At 41.4% G+C, this 20,471-nt stretch overlaps 1 protein-coding gene across 2 annotated transcripts in view; it reads left to right on the top strand.

The window, feature by feature from the left end:
- The window catches only part of USP30 (ubiquitin specific peptidase 30), an 811,144-nt gene that overhangs the window by 108,298 nt on the left and 682,375 nt on the right, over window positions 1–20,471 (top strand). The window lies entirely within an intron of this gene.

Genomic DNA, 20,471 nt, shown 5'->3' with positions numbered 1-20,471 from the left:
TTACTGGTGCATCTCTGGAGCTGATTCTCTTGCTTCCCAGAAGCCTTACTGTTTCCATAGGGTCATAGGCTCCTGTAAACAATGTTTTCAGGAAACCTGCTAATCCAGCCATGGTGCCTATGGATTTCAGCTAAAAAGTCTTGATGTGAACATTGGCTGTAGATAGTGGTCACTGTTGAAGTGATACCCTGACCCCATGTATAAAAAATAGGAAAAAGGGGTTATTGATGGATGGATCCTTTTGGGTTACAGCTAAGAATCCCACCCCCCACCCCCCCAGTGACAAGGAAGACAAGAGAAGTTGACCGATTGAGGAAGAATGTTGCTCTTCTACCACTCTGGCCTTTAGGACTCTCAGCTGCCAAACTCATGTATTAAAAGTTCCATGGAATGCCGTTGTTTCAAATTAAGGAGAAGGCAGAGGAGATAAAAGATGAAGACCTAAGAGATAATGTGCTGGATCTTTGTAACATCTCTTCCTAAATTATCAAGCAATCTATCAAATGTGGCTATGATGCAGTACATGCATAATGCAGGATGGCAGTCGTGGGATTTGTTTTGCTTGGCTATGTAATAGAACCATACAAAAAAATGGCTTGTCAATGCCACATTAGACAAGGAGATGCTCTTGCAACTCCTAGTTGAAAAAGTGTTTAAAAGGCTGGAAGAAAAGGGAAAGACTATGATGTAAGTTACAGCAGGAGTCCCTCAGCCTCCTTTAGCCTACTGTTTGACTCAGCAAGTTACTGACACTGCTATGGGGTTATTGGGAAACTTAGCTAGGCTCCTCAGTGGTCTCCCTGACTGCATGCTTAATAACTGTCTATGGACCTGTAAACTGCTGTTTCACTTCCACATTGCATGCAGTAGAATGTACACAAGAAAGTTGGTCCTTTCACCAGAAGCATGATGAAGGAAAACAGCCTAAGGGAAAGAGTGGACAGTTTAGGAAGAATGATAAGCTAAGCTAAATGGGAAGCTTGTGATCCCTGATAGTGGAGACGCTATGGCAGAACAGTTATGACTTGAGAGAGCTTTTTCTTCCCCCTCCAAAGTCTGTCAAACACATTCTGTTCCTAGCCACATAATCTTCACCTATACCTCCCCAAATAATAGTGGTTCTTCTGGTGTAGATCTTAAACACTGGGGAAAAATCAGTATAGATTTGTGGGCTCTAAGAATCCTGAGACAGGAGTACAGGTTTCATTTACAAAAAAAAAAGCTTCAGGCATCTTTCAAGTACCCAGGGTAAAAAGACACTTATATGTATCTGTACTACTGAAACTCCTAAAGCAGGGAGCATAAAGGCAGTATTAGACCAAGGAAAAGTTTAGATTTTTATTCATGACTGTTTCTGATACCAAAAAAAGATGGTTCTTGAAGACCCACTTTCGATCTTTCAAGACTAAAATTCCTAAGCTGTCAAATTTCAAAATACTAACTTTGCAGGCCTTACATTCTCTTCTCTTTTCATCAGGTATTTATGGTCACTCAGGAGCGGAATGATGTCTCCCTCCACATATCCATAGCCAAAACACATGGGCAGTATTTGAGATTCAAAGCAGTTGGTACTCTTTACCTCCTTTCTCTTTAATTTATCTATTGCACTTAAGATATTTACAAAATGTCTAGCTCCAATAATTATGCACCATGGGACCAAGGACATTCACGTTTACAACTGTCTGGATGACTGTGTGATTCAGGACCCTACCTGAGAGTGGGTGCAGTCTGCTCTGCAGTTCACACTGACCTGCTTCTGTAATGTGCGATTGTGAATCTGCCCAAATCACACACAACTTTTTCCCAAAAAGCCCAGTTTCTGAGAGCCCTTTTTGACACCATCAAATAGGAGGCAATCCTTCTGTCAGAAAAAAAGTTCTGTTGCTGACCCTATATTTCACTTCCCTGAGCTTAATATGATTTTGCTGTTGTTTCGAATACCTCATGATGTTGGGGTAGTTGGTCCCTTGGGCAAGACTTCTAGTTAGACAACTGTGCAATATATATGGAGCAACAAGCCCATTCCCTGCAATGCCATATTCCTCCAATGTCCTGCATTAAAAAGCTGTTTTGGTGGATATTGCTGGTGAACCTCAGTCAGTGGATCACGTTAAAGCCATACCCAGATTCCCTGACAGTTGTCACAGACTCCCCTGATGTAAGTTGCTGAGCCCAATCAAACTGAGGCTCCAAGGGACCTGTGACAATGCTCATAGGAAAAAGCATATGAAAACCAAAGAGATGGTGCCTGTAGATTTAATAATAAAGGCTTTTAGGCAGAATGGTAACCAGAGACTCTACAGACACACTGCATATGCTTTCGGACAACACAGCAGTTGTGCTGCATCAGGAAACCAGGATATTCCACTAAGGAGTGTCATGTCTGACCCTCATGGTATCTTTTGATCATCATTACATCACTTTTGCAGAAGCCTAAGCTGAATGGGAAGTATCCTGAAAGGGAATGGATGACTGGCCAGCTTCTAAAGCTTTAAGGTACCTTCCATGTGCCCTAACCACTGTGGACCTTAAGAAAAATGCTTTAAAGGCAGTGGTTAGGGTGCCAAACTCTTAGAACCTTTTTGCCATTGAATCTTGCTCTTCACTGCAGCTTTGAGAGATTGGCACTCAGCTAGGACTTCTTCATATCTGTGCAGATAAATACTCTTTTGGGGTCTGCCTTCCATTTCCTGTGACAAAAGTATATATTTTTTGTCAGGATTTCTGTCTAGACATAGGACTAGTGTTAGGGTAGTTAGTTGACCAATTCCTGTCATAATTTCCTCAAATCATACATTTTTAGACTGGGGAAAACCATTTCGCAAGAAAAGTAGTGTGGGAGGCTTTAGTCTTGACTCTGGTGTCCTCTTTGCCCCAATGGATGGTGAGTGACTCTGCTGTGGTCATCTTGAGTCCCTTGGCACCCTAATCAGTTTCTTTCAGTCCCTCTGGTGCTGCTCTATAGGAAGCTTCTAATGACTGAGAGTCAGGCACATCTTCTGCAGCCAGTTAGCTGTCCTTTTTGGGCAAGGGAGAACCAGAACTTATCTAAACAATCCTATCTTGGCTTGTGATTTACTGTGGAGTTGACTGGTAAGAGAAGTTTTATTCAAATTTTTTTTTTTACCACTTTTTGTTCACTGTTTGTAGGAAGGAAGGGATAGCTTATAGACAAGAAGATTTACTTTGATTTATATTTTGTTTTACCTTTAATTTTCACTGCTTGTTAGAAAGGGATATGTTTTAGACAGGCAAGCTCCAGCCACCCCAAGGAGCCTAGTCAGCTATAAATTCATACAGACTGCAGAGAGGATAATCCAAAGTTTATCTAAACAGTCCTGTCTTGGTTTGTGATTTATTGATCTATACTGTTAAAAAGAAGTGCGACTGCGAGCGATAGTGATTTAAAGGAATTACAGCTTTAGTCTGACTTTCAGCACTTGTAAGGTCAGAACAACTTTACTGTACTTACTTTAGTGTATTTACTTGTGTGATTTTTCTGTGATTTTTTTTCATAGAATTTGATTCAAGTTCTCTCAGATTTCTGTGGTTACTGATTTTGATTATTATCCTTTTTTTATAATTTTTATTTGTTTGAAGCTGACTTTGGATTCCTTAAATGAGTATGCCATTAATGATTTGCTGAAGCACAAATATAATGTACAGTGTAATAAATGCTGTACATATTTAAAAGTAACACCTGATAACACTGGTGAGCTATATTCCTCATGTCAAAAGTTGGATGATTTGATTACCATTATTAGAAGTAAATCTAGACTTACTGACGATGATTGCACTTGTGCAATTGTCACGGCTTGGAGAACTGTTACATACATTAATGATTGGTCTGGTGAGATCAGTAATGTTACACAAAGAGCAAATAGAATACATTTAGGAAATGACGTGTCGCTTGTTTGTTTGTAAAGATCATTCAACCCCTATGAAACAAGATGATGCTCTGACAACTTGTGAATTCTGGTTGCAAGTATTCAGCAATTCTGAGGATTCAGTGTGTGTAGAAGGAAACAAAAAAGAAAGAACAAAATAAGTTAACAAGGAAGAAAGATAATCTGATAAATGCCTGTAAAGTAAAGAGAATATGTGCTAAAAAAGACACTGTTTTGTTATGTAACACACAGATTATAGGGAATGGTAACATTTTTGTATCAGAAAACCTTCAGCCAACAGAAGAAGGCATCATGTTTTCAAAAGAGAAGGTAGAAAAAAAGAGGCAAGGGACTGGTGAAAAGGAAGAAATCAAAACTGAACGCGGAAGGATTAAAGAACATTACTGTAAGAAAAAAAGAGGAGAAAGACAGGTGCTGACTACATGGCTCAAGCTGTGGCTGTATAAAGCCAGCTGGATGAGAATTGTATGCTTGCAAATTTAATACGCAGTGAAAACAATGGGATTAATAAGACTGATGGTGATGCAGATCATTCCTTTGCAACAGTTGATAGAGCAGATATTGCTGTATTAGAAGTTGAAGAGTCGTCAGATCTGTTCAGAAAAACCACAACAGGCACCCAAAGAGGCAGAAGGTAATAATAAAACATGAGCCTGTAGGTGTAAGCAGCAGCAGGTTTAATCACATAAACGCCACACAATACAAAACGTTTTCATCCACCAGACTTCTTCAGATGTAAAATGAATGAATGAAGGCTGTGCCTGCTTATATACCCCTCCCAATTTAATTAATAGTTAAAACAATTGTTTAATTGACACCAATTAAATCCCGTAACTAAAATATTCGTGACAACCTACCAACTTGCCACAAATACAGATGAAAGTAGATAAAAACATGCACATTTTTTAAAAGAACTTTAAAATAAATATATAAATACTAAAGCCATCACAATGTGTTGGACAGATAAATAAACTTGAATCAAAAACCAACAAAAGGAACTTGCAAAACAATATATGTACTTATTTTATAGTTTTGCAGCTCTCATTTTTAAAATAAGGGCAATGGATATGTATTCATTCAGCCCTGGGAATCTATTGGCTTCCAGTAACAACTGCCAAAATATTTCTCTCACCTCTATCCTATTTTCCCACGGCCCCCCCTCACATCACATTGCACCTTCTCTTCAACAAAGAAGCCCCATTTTGCTTGGGAACATGTCAGTGTATGTTTAAACAAGGCATTTTTAATATCTTCGACTCTAATAGCATATAAATGCTCATAAATCTTCCTCCTGAGTTTACGAGTAGTTTTTCCAATGTAAAATGCACCACAGGTTTTACATAAGGCTAAATAAATCAAGCCTTCACTATTACAATTGGAAAAACTACTACTATGAATCTGATGGTCTCTTGACAGGATGTGTACAGAATCCTGTCTAAGTATATATGGGCATTGGGCACATGCCCCACATTTGTAGGTTCCCAATTTCTTACATGAACCAACAGAACCATTATGCTCCAGCAAATCCTTGAGGTTCCTGCCTTTTTTTATGTGAATCCTAGGGTGTTGGTAAACAAAACGTCCAACTCTGAATAACACCTAAACCTGCTCCAGTGTTGAGTGATAATGTTTTTAACCCTAGAGGTATTCTGATTATAAAACATCACATAATTACCCCCAAGGTTTCTTGATTTCATCCCTGGTAACGTCACCCCTGGTTGTTGTGTGGTACCCTGCACATTTATTGGTACTATCACACTTGTATCTCCTGTTCCCAAAATAGGGGCAAATCTATCCTTTCTCCCATTCTCTACTTCCTCCAAAACCTCATCAATTAAATAGTTAGGATACTTCCTAGATATAAACATTTCTTTGACTCTGACTTTCGTCTTCGAAGTCCGAGTCCAAAGAGGTCATCCTACAACTACGGACAACTTGTCCCTTGATAATACTTCTCTTCTGTTTAAACGGATGGGAACTAGTGAAATATAGGTATGAGTTAGAAAAGGTTTCCTTTCTATATACATTAGATGCAAACTGCTGCCCTAGGACGTCTTTTTTAATAGTGATGTCCAGAAAGTTCATATAATCATGTGTAATATGGGAAGTAAATTTCAAAAATTTCTTTGTTGTAGAGAAGGTGCAATGTGATGTGAGGGGGGGGCCCGTGGAAAAATAGGATAGAGGTGAGAGAAATATTTTGGCAGTTGTTACTGGAAGCCAATAGATTCCCAGGGCTGAATGAATACATATCCATTGCCCCTATTTTAAAAATGAGAGTTGCAAAACTATAAAATAAGTACATATATTGTTTTGCAAGTTTCTTTTGTTGGTTTTTGATTCAAGTTTATTTATCTGTCCAACACATTGTGATGGCTTTAGTATTTATATATTTATTTTAAAGTTCTTTTAAAAAATGTGCATGTTTTTATCTACTTTCATCTGTATTTGTGGCAAGTTGGTAGGTTGTCACGAATATTTTAGGTACAGTATTTAATTGGTGTCAATTAAACAATTGTTTTAACTATTAATTAAATTGGGAGGGGTATATAAGCAGGCACAGCCTTCATTCATTCATTTTACATCTGAAGAAGTCTGGTGGACGAAAATGCTTTGTATTGTGTGGCGTTTATGTGATTAAACCTGCTGCTGCTTACACCTACAAGCTCGTGTTTTATTATTACCTTCTGCCTCTTTGGGGGTCTGTTCTGGTTTTACTGGTTCTTGGTTCTGTGGCACCCTTTCCTTGGAGTTTTTGGATTATCTGTTCAGAAAAGATATTCTTGTAATTGGAGATTCTTTTATTATTGGAACTGATACTTACATTTGCAGAGAGGATAATGAACATCGAATAGTGTTTTACTTGCCTAGAGCAAAAATAGAAGATGTGAGAGAAGCCTTGGAATGCGTTAATGTAAAGAAGTACGGATCTGTTTTTATTCATGTCATTCATTGGATGGTGCAGTGGTGCAGCGGTAGCGTTGTCTCCTCACAGCAAGAGGTTCTCCGGTACGATTCACGGCTGGGGTGCCTTTTGTGTGGAGTCTGCATATCCTCCCTGCATTCATGTGGGTTTCCTTCTGGTACTCCGGTTTCCTCCCACATCACAAAGACATGCTTCTGGAGCATTTCTCCCCGGACCTCCACCGAAAATTGGCTTTGTTCCAAGTAGGACTTTCCCGGTTAACAAATGTTAAATGAATACAAAATAAATGTCTGTACAAATGATCTCATCCTCAAGAACTCTCTGTGACTGTTAGTAGGGAACTTACAGTCCTCTTTGATAGTATAGCTTGTACTGGTGTAAGGACATATTTTTCACAAATCCAATATAGAAAGGATAGTCAGGTCACTGTGAATGAAAAGATTTTTTGGGTAAATACCTATATGGAAAAATGTTCCGTTTTAAAAAATGGAAGTGTGTAGAGCACCCAAGCCTAGTTTGGGCACACACGTTTTCAGAGAGGATGGCTTGCATTTGTCAAGCTTAGGGAAGAGAATTTTTGCAGCAGATATTTTGCAATATTTGACCAACAGTAGGCAGGATTTTTGCCTGGTGGAAAAGTTACCATTTCACAGATGGCAACATTTGATGCATCTCTGATGGTTGTTAATGCTAGGAGCATTAATAATAAAGTTTTTTTGGAAAATTTGCTACATTTCCACAAGATTGATGTTATGTTTGTGAAACATGGTTAAAAAACAATGATTGGAAACCAGTTCTGTCAGTGTATACATTTTTTTACTGTGACAGACATTCTAACAAAAAATCAGATGGAGGTGTTATGATAACGATTAAAGATAGTTATGAGTCCTGTGATTATTACATGTTTAGTGATGACACCAATACTATAGATTGTGTAACTGTGACAATAAAGATGATCCTGGAACATATAACAGTTATTGGAGTGTGCAGACCACCAATTTCAAGTGCTGATGACCTAGATGAATTCATACATTTGTTGCATGAAATACAGAATGGAAGAATAATATTAGTTGGGTACTTGAGTTTTGCCAGATACAGATTGAAGTAATATTGATTCAACAATATTAGTAAGGAAATTACTGACAACGTGTTCGGGAACAATTGCTTCAAATTATAAAAAAAAAAAAACAAAAAAAAAAACTACTAGGTGAATATTTAGTGTAGCACACAGTGATTGAAACTATAAATTCATTTAAGGACTTGGGTATATGGATAGCTCCGGCTCTGAGATTTTCTAATCTTTTCAACCAATTGGTTACTGATAGTTAATGAGCTATAGGTTGTATAAAAAGATTTATAAAATCTAGGAAATCAGAGGTAATGAAGTCATTATTTGTTAGTTACATTAGACCCAAACTTAAGTATGGATAACAGTATGGAAATCTTATAAGAAAACAAACATGAGTAAACTGGAAAGAGTACAGTGGAAATATACCAAGGGCATACATGGATGTAAAATTTAAGATGATATGAAAGACTAAAATATCTGAAATTTTGCAGTATCTCTTATAGATATCTAAGTGGAGATCTCATTCAGGTATATAAGGCATTTAGAGACAGCTATCTCCAGGAATGTTTGGGGTTATCAAAATGTACTAGATAATCATCAGACAGCCTATATGTTAGATTCTGTAGGAATGAGAGTGTACTAATTGGTTGTCTGAGGGTGCAGCTGATACATGGAACAGACTACAAAATTACATTAAAGTAATAGCTTAGATATTTTTAAGAACAATCTGGACACTTATAGGAACAAGTGTTTTGGTATATTGGCAGACTAGAGGGGCATTAATGCCCATGCTTGAAATATTTGTATGTATAACAATATGAAGCATTATCACTCTGGCCACAGATGTTGTTAACGCAAGCCTAGTTTGTGTAATCCACAAGTAGTTTGCTGGCAGTCATATAAAAACAGATGACAGCCATGGTGCATGTGATAAGTACTGTGATCCATAGTGTGTAATGCTAGATAGGTAGGGGTTCTAATCTCACTCCAGGCCATTGTGTGTGTGTGTGTGTGTGTGTGTCCATATGGCGTAAATATGATCACCTCAATAACTTAGAAATAGGTAGGCTTTTGCAGAATTTTATTTGTGGCAGGTGATGTGGGCTTCCAAATGCCTGTCCACAACTAGGCCTGCTGATGTCATCAAGCATAATATGTCCTAAAGAGGTAGTAATAGCAGACATGAGGTGAGTTGCGTGCATCATGTACTGTGATCTGTAGTGTGCACCATTAGATAAGTAAATCTTCTAATCTGCATGCAACCTACTTGCACTATGTGTGTGTGTGCCATGTTCTGTAAGCATTAATTGGAAGTGGTGCTATCCTCAATGTAGCCAGGTTTGTGTGTGTGGCTGTTAGAGCATTTTACATCAACTTATGGAACCGTAGGACATTTGAACTTCTGTAGCATAATGACCATATAGCCCTCACAATCCTAGACACCTTTATCCCCTTATTTAGATGATCATCACATATTGCCCCAGTCCAAGAGGGACACAGGCAGAAGCCCTGTGGTGAAATGGCAGTCACCCAGTCAGTCATACAGTTTGCATGTGATGAGGTGCACTGAGGTGCTCTGTTTGCCATTAGGCAGGGTTCTGTTTCAAAGGTGCGTTAAATTCTGCTAGACAGATCTGTCCCACCAGCATGTATTACTAACGTCACATACTGGATTAATTCATGTACCATGCCACCTACAGATATGCAGGATTTACGTTCAAGCAGGGTCACACATTGACCCTTATCAAAGACAGAGATGATCTCTTAGTAGTCTGTATGCCACAGGCTACAACATTGATTTCAGACAATCCCCATTGAACAGATACTGAAGACGTGAAGTTCCCTTTTGAGTTACCATACTGTTGTGTGCAATTGCCAATAGTGCATGAAAAGGTACATTACTAAATGGCCATTGCACTTGGATATTGGCATGCAGAGGGAAGAGTACATGGAGGTTGAGTATGCCAATTATGGGTGACTGTGCCCTACGTTATGACATATGATTTCCGTCATACTACCGGAGGACCTGGTGATCTCGGGCACATTAGGTGTAAATATGTGTGGCCAGGTCTGTGTGCCCATTTGTATCACCCCTGCGACTGATGTGTACATATGTGTTAGTTAAGGAAATGATACTACATATTTATTTGCATGGAGTTTACGGCCATTAGTATGTCAACAGGCATTTGTTCATCAATACCCTCTTGTAGGATATTGACATAACTCACAGACTCTGAGTGCTCACGGTTTGCAGGCATCAGCCAACACTGTTAGCCACAGACATTCAGTATTCATTTGTATCATGGTTAAATGGATTTCAAGCAGTAGAGGACCCAGGACTGAGCCCTGTTGAACACTGCTGCTTACAGATCAGCTGTTGGAGGTGGTTGTCCCTATATTGAGTATATGTGCCATCAATAGGCCACTTAGAGACCCCTACAATGATTTTACAGTGGATGCCTAAGTGGGTGCTTTTATAATTGATGCCTGAGTGGGGGATATAGTTAGATGGCTTGGCTAAGTCCAGGGGGCTGTATGCCCTGATGTCCCCTTACCCAGGTCCTTGGTGACTGCATTGGACATGTCCACCACATTTAACAGTCATGATCTCCCTGTCAGACATCCAAACTCTCTACAGTCAAATGTGTGTAGATCACATATATGTGTGCTGATCAGCTCCATGATGATTTGCCCTCTGGACATACAGATATGCATACTCAGGCAAAGAGGTCTGTAGTTCTGGTAGTCAGTGGATGCACCACCTCTGTGCAAGGGTATAACAGTTGCCATTGTCCAGTCAGCTGGGGTGCAGCCAGTGGTTTCAGTATGATTGCAAGGTGTTCCGAATGGTGTTAGTAATCCTTGCCAGATCCCATGTAGCTTGCAGCCTGGGATGTTAGCATGTCCAATAGATGCTGTGTATCCCCCATAGAGAGGCCATTTATGACCTGCTGTGTAGGTATGGAAGGCATGGATAGGTAGTAGGAATGTCATGTGGCACATGTGGTGGGGACAGGGGAGTGAAGTTGATGCCCGTGTTCCTCCTGTCAGGTACAGCCGAGTCCATGTAGTTGTACTGCTGCTTGAATAATGCATGAGTGCAGAGCCCGGCATACTTACCTGCCCCATCTGAGGGGGGAGGTGCAGTCAAGCTATGTAAACCATCTCAGAAGAGGTAATAAATTGCTTTGCTGAAATATATGTCCATATTGTCTGCTGGGGGTGTTAGTTCTGGTAGTTTTAATGAGACTGATCTGTAGTCAGATCCCACCAGGGAGAGCCTCACAGTGTGGGGCTGCAGTGGTTATCCGTATTGGTAAACACAAGATGCAATACATTAGCTCCCCTTGTGAGGATGTCATGGCACTGCTCCATGCCATTGTAGTCAAAGACGTGGACTAACCTTTGGGCAAGTGAGCTTCAGCACAACTAAGCAACAGAGTTGGTGGTCACTTAATGCCACCCCAGCCACGGTGTAACGATATATCTTGATAGACACACGTGCATCCACATAAGCACAATGGGTTTCTGGATTCATGGAGCTGCTTCTGTAGCTGGCAGTTGCTTGAATGTGTCCTTCCAGTAGTGAATGGCACTTGCAGTGTTTCACAAAATCTGGATGTTTATCTATCTTCGCCTGCATTACCTTGCACACTGTTATTTTGAGATCTGAACATGTGGAAGGACGTGTAGTCTGGTATGGCTGTGGTGCTGTCCACAGCCTTGAACCAGATGTCCCTTGACTGCACACATTTGCATATTCCAAGGTGGGGACACCTTCCACAGAGTGGGGTTCAATGTTGCCATTCCCAGCGTGTAGCAGCATAACCATGATGTTATATGAAGATGGTGTTCTCATTGCAAAGTTTTCCCTGCACACTGTGCATATAAGATGCATTGTGGGGGCGTCAGCAGCCTTGACCGATGCTCCAGATCTCAGGGCTGAGAGATGAAGACCTTCACTGGTGAAGCATTGATGTGTGTTGAGCAAGGCATCCCAGGCAGATGTGTAGTAGATCCCCTTACAATGACATCACATGCTAAGCCAATTATTGACTTCCATCAATTTTCGTGTGTATGGAGCCATCATCCTAAGTGAGGGTCAGCTGCAACTGAAAGTTATGTGCATACCCGCGAGAGAGACAGACTCTCTGAGCTCAGTCATGTGTCTGCTTACAGTCTGGTGGCGTATTTCCCTAGTCGTACACACTTGCAGGAACTATGATATCAACATTATGTTAACTGATATTCCTTGATTTGTGGCAATGTGTGGTATGACATAGTGTCAACCCACAGACTGTGAACTCTGATCTTTCCCATATGTAGCCTGTTAACACAGTCAATGTGTCTCACGATGTCACCACCTATGTGATTGTGTTTTTGCCTCAGGTGTTTGACTGGTGAGAGAGTGGTGCATGCAGTATTGTGTGTACTGTGCCCTCAAGAGGCAGGGTTTTCTGAGGTGTCTGTTCTTTGGGAATGTGTCTGGTAAGGTACTGCACACATGCAGGTGCATGTGATGTGGTGTAGGTGGTGCAGGATGTGAGCTGTGCATGTTGGCAACGTGCTCATTGCCATATGTAATGACTGCTGTTGGAGACACCATGGAAGCAAGATTTGAAATGGAGTGACATCTGTCACACGTTATGTTTGTGTGTCATAGGAGTAGAGGGGTAGGGACACTTGCCACATCTCATCAGCAGGTCCTGCAAAGTTAGGGTCATGCTGCTACACCCTTTGGGTTGACAGACTGACATGCAGTGTCTGTAGGCACTCCTTGCTGTGAAGATATGGATGCCAGTGCATGCATAGAAGACTTGTTCAACTTTGCTGACATTACATTGGCCTTGCAAGCATATGATGCCTGTCAAGCAACCAGACGGCACACTGGTTGTTTTGTGATGTGGGAACACAGACATGTGTTTTGAGTACATAACTGTACAGTATGACATGTGGCAAGTGGACACACATTGGTCAAAAGTAGCCAGTCTGCTGCAGTAAGCTTCACATACATGTCATGCAGATATTCACCATTAATCTGTTGAAGGGTAGGATGCATGACTTGCTGTGAAATTGTCACCTATGATGGATCAATGCTGCTGTGCTACTTGTTTCAGCAAGCCGTGACATCTCTGTCACTGGACATTCCATATTATATTGTGACACTGCAGCAGTGCTCCTAATGACCATCTTGTCAGTTTCCTAGTGACATAGCACCAACCCTGGAACAGAAGGCATAATATATGCAAAAGCCAACTGAGTGCCCAGGTTGCTTATTAAGGCATCTACCTGGAGAAGGGTATGTGAAGCCTACAGAGCCTTTCTTGATGTGGGACAGCTATGTGGATGAACAAACAGGCTGTGTCACGCTTCTCATCGTGAGCTTTGTAGTAACGTTTTGTGTGTGATGACAGACAACATATTGGGACATGGTATCCTATGTGTGAATAGTTTTGGTGAGTCCGGCATTAGTAGTTGCCAGATATGAGCAATTCTGTGGACTCCCCTGTTTTCACAGTCTTCACAAGGTAATTGTGTCCTTCCAGTACACACTGCTTGGGTAGTGTCCAGCTGCAGAATACCTGTGTAAAACACACCTTACCTTCACAGGGTATACATGTTACACTTCCCAAACATATTTGTCTGCGCTCTGTACAGACACCATGGATGACTCTCTTCTTGGAACATGATGTAAGTAACTGCAGTACTTAGTTGCACAAAGGACAGCTAGCATGCAGCGCCAGACAGTGTCCCCAGATCTCTGAGTTGTGTGATATGAAATGCCATGAAAGGAGTTAGCATGGATACAAGCAGTAACAATGTCTTACACCTACTGACACTGGACCGAACCCCATTTGTTTTGATCAAGGCCAGATCGTGCCTCCCTACCATAACCGGTGGACCACATTGAGTGTTAAACTATGTAATGGAAGAGGGGACTATGGCTTACTCCACCTACCATGGCCTGACAAGGTGTTTGACAGTATTAGGCCAGCAGGCCTTGCTGAAAACTGTATAGGTTATTTACAGAGTGGTATGTCAGCTGGTAGGTAGGCAAATGTGTGATAGTCCTAATCTGGGAAGATAGCATTGGAAGACCTACTCTACAATGCCATCAGTCACCAGTGGATTTCCCCAGACACCATTAATGGACTACCCCTTCTAGCCATTCCCTTCTCTGCAGTCACAGCCACTCAGTGACCTCTGACTAACTACATTAGTAGGTGATTGCATATTAGGAGCTGTCACTGAATCCCACACAGAACTGACAGTTATCCAGGATGGCCTGAGACACACCTTCAGTTGTTGTCAGAGCCACTGACAAAATAGTAAATACCAACAACTGCACAGTACTACCCCTTGGGAAGTAATCCACCCCTGCAAAATATGGTAGTGTCCACACACCGCACACATTTGAGCCATTACTCATGGAGTTATGGACACAGAGAGTAATGTAGCCTTTGACTTTCACTGGTCTGTAAGATATAGGGCATGTAAATCCCAAAATGTCATTGTTATACTTCATTTGGCACCCATCACACCTGTCATTGAGTGCAATGGTACCTTTGCTATGTCACTACACAGACATATCTTACAACTGTAGCAGCCACACAGGTTCCATGGTAAATCAATACACATTGTTGATAACATGCCCTGTTTAATCCATGTCAAGACTGTACATGTGTAGTCTGTGTCTTACATGCTTTGGTGGGGATGTTTATGGCTGTCGTACAGGAAGGTTTCAGATCCCACTAAAATTAAAGCAATGTTGCAGCTATAAATTAGGGTTAGATTGTATGTGTAGAATGTGTGTAGTGTATGAATTCAATATGTAATTAATTATATTTGGAGTATGTAATGTGATTTTGATATTTTGATATAAATTAGGAGGTTTTGTATACATTTCCTATGTATGTGGTAGCATGGTCACGTTGTAAAGCATTTGGAGCTCATAGTTTAGGTAAATTTTATTTTAAATGTTTTGAGCTCAGTGCTTAATTGATTAATTGTTTTATTTTATGTATTTGATTCACTAATGCACAATACAGTGTGTGTTGTAAGTATATTTAAAGCAATATTGTTGATGCTGTGAATTATTCCCTCTGAAGGCATTTGGCCGAGGTACCGGGGAGGCATCAGTTAAATGGTTTATAAATCTGTTCCTAGCCTGCTTCTTTCTGTTTGATTTTTGTTTTTCTAGTTTATAGTTTTACCTCCCATGTGTCCAAGACAGGACTAGCACATGTCTTACCTGTTCTACACATGTACACTTCACTGTGGTATAAATAGTACATGCTGGAGAGACAGGTATTTAACACAGACACTACACCCTATATGTAATAGGCCCCCCTTGCATGTGAAGCACACATCTGCTCTAACACACATCATGTGCAAGTTACACAGTGGGATGCAGAACAAGGCAGTCATAACTATTGTAAGACAAATGTCTGTAATGGACATAGGAACTTTGTAGATGGGTCATCTCTATCACCACAGCTTGTAGATGTGTTAGCTCCTGAAACCCTGGTAACACTTATCAAGAGTATCAGACCTTTTCATAGTTTAGGGATGCATGAGTAGGATGAATGACGCCATTGTCCTTGTTAGCCTTTTTTACAGATATGAACCTGTGGAGCCGTGCACATATAGTGCTGTACCTAGCTGAAGACATATTTCTTCTGTGCTGACATTCCATCCTGTTCTGTGACATCCATGGGTTTACTGCCACTGTGTATCCATAGGTGTCTCCTACAGACTCCTGAAACTGAAGCATAAACAGGTCCTTGACACACCTTTCATTGCGTAAGTATGCAGCAATTACATCATCATACAACATATGGTACACAAAATTATGTGTCTTACTCATTACAAATGTCAGAATACACTATATGTTGGTAATCAGTACAACTGTCATGGCAAAGCAACACTGCATTACACAAGTGCATATTAGTTTATATAGTCATCCTGTACATCAGACACATAGCTTCATTTCCCTGCATCGATGACGAGGATGACAGGGATGTGGCAGAGGTATCATCACTTGCACAGGGTGTTGTATGTTGTGCAGGAGGCCTAGGCTGACCTAATAGGTTACAAACATATGTGCGAGTCAGGAAGGGAAGCAGGCAAGATGGACCATGGAAATATGTGCTATGTGTGTCTGTAGGTGACCTGAATTTGACAGTGGTGTGTGTGTGTGTGTGTGTGTGTGTGTGTGTGTGTGTGTGTGTGTGTGTGTGTGTGTGTGTGTGTGTGTGTGTGTGTACATGAACACAGTCAAGCTCAGTGCTAACTCTGCATGTGTGTATGTTGGACAGCTTTGAATTGTGCATGGTAGAGCTGACAGTTCACCATCTCCGTCCCCAAACATGGGAACTGGCTCTGCCAGGAGTTGCACTGGTACCTCCATGCCCAAGGTCAAAAGTGGTGGTAGTACCTGATGGTGACTGCTGTCTCCTGGGACCTTGTCCTCCATGGGAGCACCCAGGACCACAAGCCCATGACCTGCAATGTCTTGGTGTGGCAGCACACTCCCCTCTGGAGTGCTGGATGTACTGCCAATATGGGAGCGTAGTTGTGCACTGCCACGAGGACTCTCAACAGATGGGGTTGCTTACCTACATCCACGAGTCCAAAGCTCAACTCCAACCAGATCTTCCAGCACAGACAATGTGCGTTCCAAGACCGATATTTTGCAGTCTGTCTCAGACCACCTTCTTTCCACTGCATCAATGAACTGATCCAGGGTGTCGTCAGTGCGGTGGAGGCAGTCATGGATGTCAGACTGTGCTGCATCCATAACCGTGAACATATGTCTGGAGTTCCTTTCAGAATGTGCATGTGCCTCCATGTCTGCCTGAAACATAAGCCAGGTGACCCGTGATGTGATACCTGCAGCAGGTGATGGAAGGACAGCAGGCCACCTATCAGCACCCCTTGTCAATCCACCTGTATGGAACCTCACCAGCTGTCTGGCTATGGCCAGTATCAACACTCACTGCAGCCATAGTTGCCATACTTTCCTGTTCAATGTCCCCACCGTCTGACTGTGCAATATCTGTGGCCTCTGGGGACTGGGTATATGCAGGCATACTGATTGTGTGCAGTGACAATGAGGGAAGAAGAGGGATGTCAACCTCTGGGACAGATTCAGCCCCACCTGTGCCTCACTCTGGCCACCATCTTCATCAAAGTCTGAAAAGACACTGACATCAGGCTCTGTAGGGGACAGAGACCACCTCCCCATCACCTGTGATAAGAAAGGGAAAAGCAGTACATTAATACCTGCACTATTATGTTCTGCAGTACTGTGTTGCAATATACATAAAGTTCTCTACACCATTGTCACTTATACAGACCTGTTTAAAACCCAACTTCATATAGTAGGACATGAGGGCATTTCTTTTCCCACAAACAGCTGTAGTTTCTTGTAAATAAAAGCTCTTTATATAGCAATGTCATCAGCAGCAATGAGGTACACTGTTGACATGTGTGAAGACTGCACACGTATGACAATCTGTAATGTTCTGACAATGTCACATCTATCAGTGTGGTCACACCTACAAGGCATAGCTATGACTCTAACATGTTAGAGTCAGAAAATATCTGTGCGGTTGGCAATCATGCTGACAGTACAGCAATCCAGACAGCAGGCCTGGCATGACACTTTAGGGAATACATTGCTGTAAATCTACATCTGTAACAAAATAGTGTCATGCTTACCAGAAACAGGACCACGGCCTTGTCAGATACCTGACAGACCTGTGAAAAGTTGAGGAGGGAGGTAATGTAAGTACCACTACATGTTGCACTATAACAAAGTAACGCATCCAAATATCTCACATTTACAGTAGCTACTGTGTTAATTATTAAATTGGTCAAAATCTGAGCATGAGGTTCAAACTTTAATTAAACCCCTTCCCCAAAGAGCAAAGACCTGATACCCACATAAAAGTATGTACACACTGACACACTGAATGCTACATGTATTCCAATGCCAATTAAACTAAGCTTACCTGCACGCTCCTCTGCCGGCAACTGTGGCATCCACATCCATGATGTACAGTGTGATGGATGCCTGTGAGCTGTCATATGTTCCTAGGTTTGCCAGGAATTCCTTAGTGGAGGAGAGTGGTTGTTCTGCTGCAGGCCCTCCACCGGTGACCCCAAATTCCCTAGCTACATCTGCTGCTCTTCTACTTGCAGCATTAATCATGTCTGTTGCATGGTGTCGAACCTGCTCATATGTCCTGCTCTGACCTATGGCATTCACATCACGGACAAGGTCAGCCCACAATGCTGCCTGCTGTTCCCTGTTTTGCATCCCCATGGACTGTAGCAGTTCATGGTGTTGATGGAAGCCTCCCAGTATTATATCATTCTCTGCATCCATGAAAGGGGCACGGCATCTTGGATACATGTTTCCTGAAAGACAACAAAATTTGAACACATGTCAGGATCACATACATGGAAGTACACAATGTAGAGATACAACAAGAACATAATGGCTGGCCGTATCCACTGCTTGATCCCACATGTCATATTCCAGAGTGTGCAAACATACTCAGTGTGTGGATACAACTAAGATACTAGTAATAGTCAGGTATTCCCATGTGTGCCATGACAGATACTGCTGTATGATCATACACCCAACACTGGAGTCCATTGTAGTGTGTCCCCTAGGAGCAACCCCCTGATAATATGTCAAAACAACAGTGCCAAACAAATACAGTGTGGTATTACAACCACAATAAGTGGACAGTCCCACGAGACTAGTGTGCCACATTGACAGAAAACATTCCACCCTTGATGAATTGTATGTCTTCTGTAGATGTAACAAATCTGGAGATCAATGACTTGTCATTATCACAGTTCTAAGAAAGGGTTAATGCTGTAATCCTCATTCCCCTTAAGTATATTCACATATATGCATATACATCATGTTGTAAACAAAAATGTTACATACCTGATGGAGTGTAATACTTTTCTGTTGATATGTGCAGATATATAAAGCTTTTGGCAACACGTTTACTGTGTGAAGAAAGTGTCATACAGACTGGTTCCCAATAGCTAGCTGATTGCCTTTTTAACATGCTTCTCATTACCAGGTGATTGCCTCTTAACCAATCTTTGGTACTGAAATGCTAATTGCACCCAACACAGCTGATTTTGCAGTATCGTCAGCCAATGACATGCAGTCACTGAACACGATATAAGGCCTTCATGTAGATTAGAAGCCCTTTGTGATATGTTGTGCTGGACACTACTTAGGTCAAGAGACTACGTCATCACAGAGGGTAGGTCTTTAGCAGCTACTTTTACATACAGATGTGTGTGCTACAAGCTGCAGCTGCTGCTGCAGGCAATAGGCATAGGCAAAGAGTGTGAACACTTTGGAGGACAACAGGCTGTAACAGTAACTGTGGGAGCTGTGTCAGCCTTGTTGTAGAGGTAGAACCAGAATGAGGGTACCCCTTCCACTCAAATTAAGGCATGTGTTTAAAGTATGTATGCTAGGCAATGGTATCACTAGCAGAGTACTAGGCAAATGTTTGTTGTTCCTTGACCAACATGGGGGGTAAATATAACATTAAGTCCACCATTTGGGCAACTGTCAGGCCATATGTTACAGTGTGGTACTCATTTGGAATTTGTATGCTGGCAGTCCTTGTTACTAGGAGGGGCTTCATATGTATATGTTAATTGTGCAGCTGTACTAATTTGTAATGTGATTATGAAAGGATTGTGTGCGGCACTTTGATAGTAGTGTGCCTCATTTGCATTACATAAATTAACATCCTCTATGAATGCATACTAATGCATGACCTGACACTTTATGCACTTATAGTGTTGCTATAGAGATATGTGAAGTGTATTCCTGTCTGAAGGCATGCAACTTCCATCAGTGAAAAGAAGACATTTCATTTGTAATGCATTGTGTTGATAGAGTGCATGACTCTCTCATTAATTGCGGGCTTCACAGTAATGTAATTTAAATGCTGCACACTACTGGATTTGAACCCAGGACTGCGTGTGGCAAAACTTAGTTTGCACAGCATTTAACAGAGTGAGCTACTGAGTCACTGTTACAGCAGGTGTATTTGTCAAGGTATAAGTGCACACATACAGGCTGTGACATACTTTTTTTACGTCCATCATTATGTGAATGGCTTTATATGGATGTATGTCTCCACCAAGAGTCCCAGTTGAACATGTATGTTGCCATTAATGTTTTAGCAGGTGTATTTCTAAATATTGCTGGTAAACGTGCACGTTTACATGCTATTAGAGACCTCACTTACATCCTTTATTCCATGTCTGGGTTTCTTCTGGTGTACTCTTGCACCAGACTTCAAGTTGCACTCCCATATTTTCCATTACTCTTTAAGCGAGTGTTCATGACATGTCGTGATACACAGCCCTGCTTAAACTTTCCTTGACTGTATCTTGCAGTTACTATATTTTGCTTAAACCACCTGTTTTACTTAACAGCTGTGTGGGGTGGCATGTTAATGCAGTGATCTGCAGGTGTGATGGTCTTGGGTTCAAACTAGGGGATGGGTGTTTA

This window comes from Protopterus annectens, chromosome 4.part0, assembly GCF_019279795.1.
Source record: "Protopterus annectens isolate FY-2018-M chromosome 4.part0, PAN1.0, whole genome shotgun sequence".
NCBI classification, from domain to species: domain Eukaryota; kingdom Metazoa; phylum Chordata; order Ceratodontiformes; family Protopteridae; genus Protopterus; species Protopterus annectens.
This window is presented reverse-complemented; position numbering and strand designations above follow the sequence as displayed.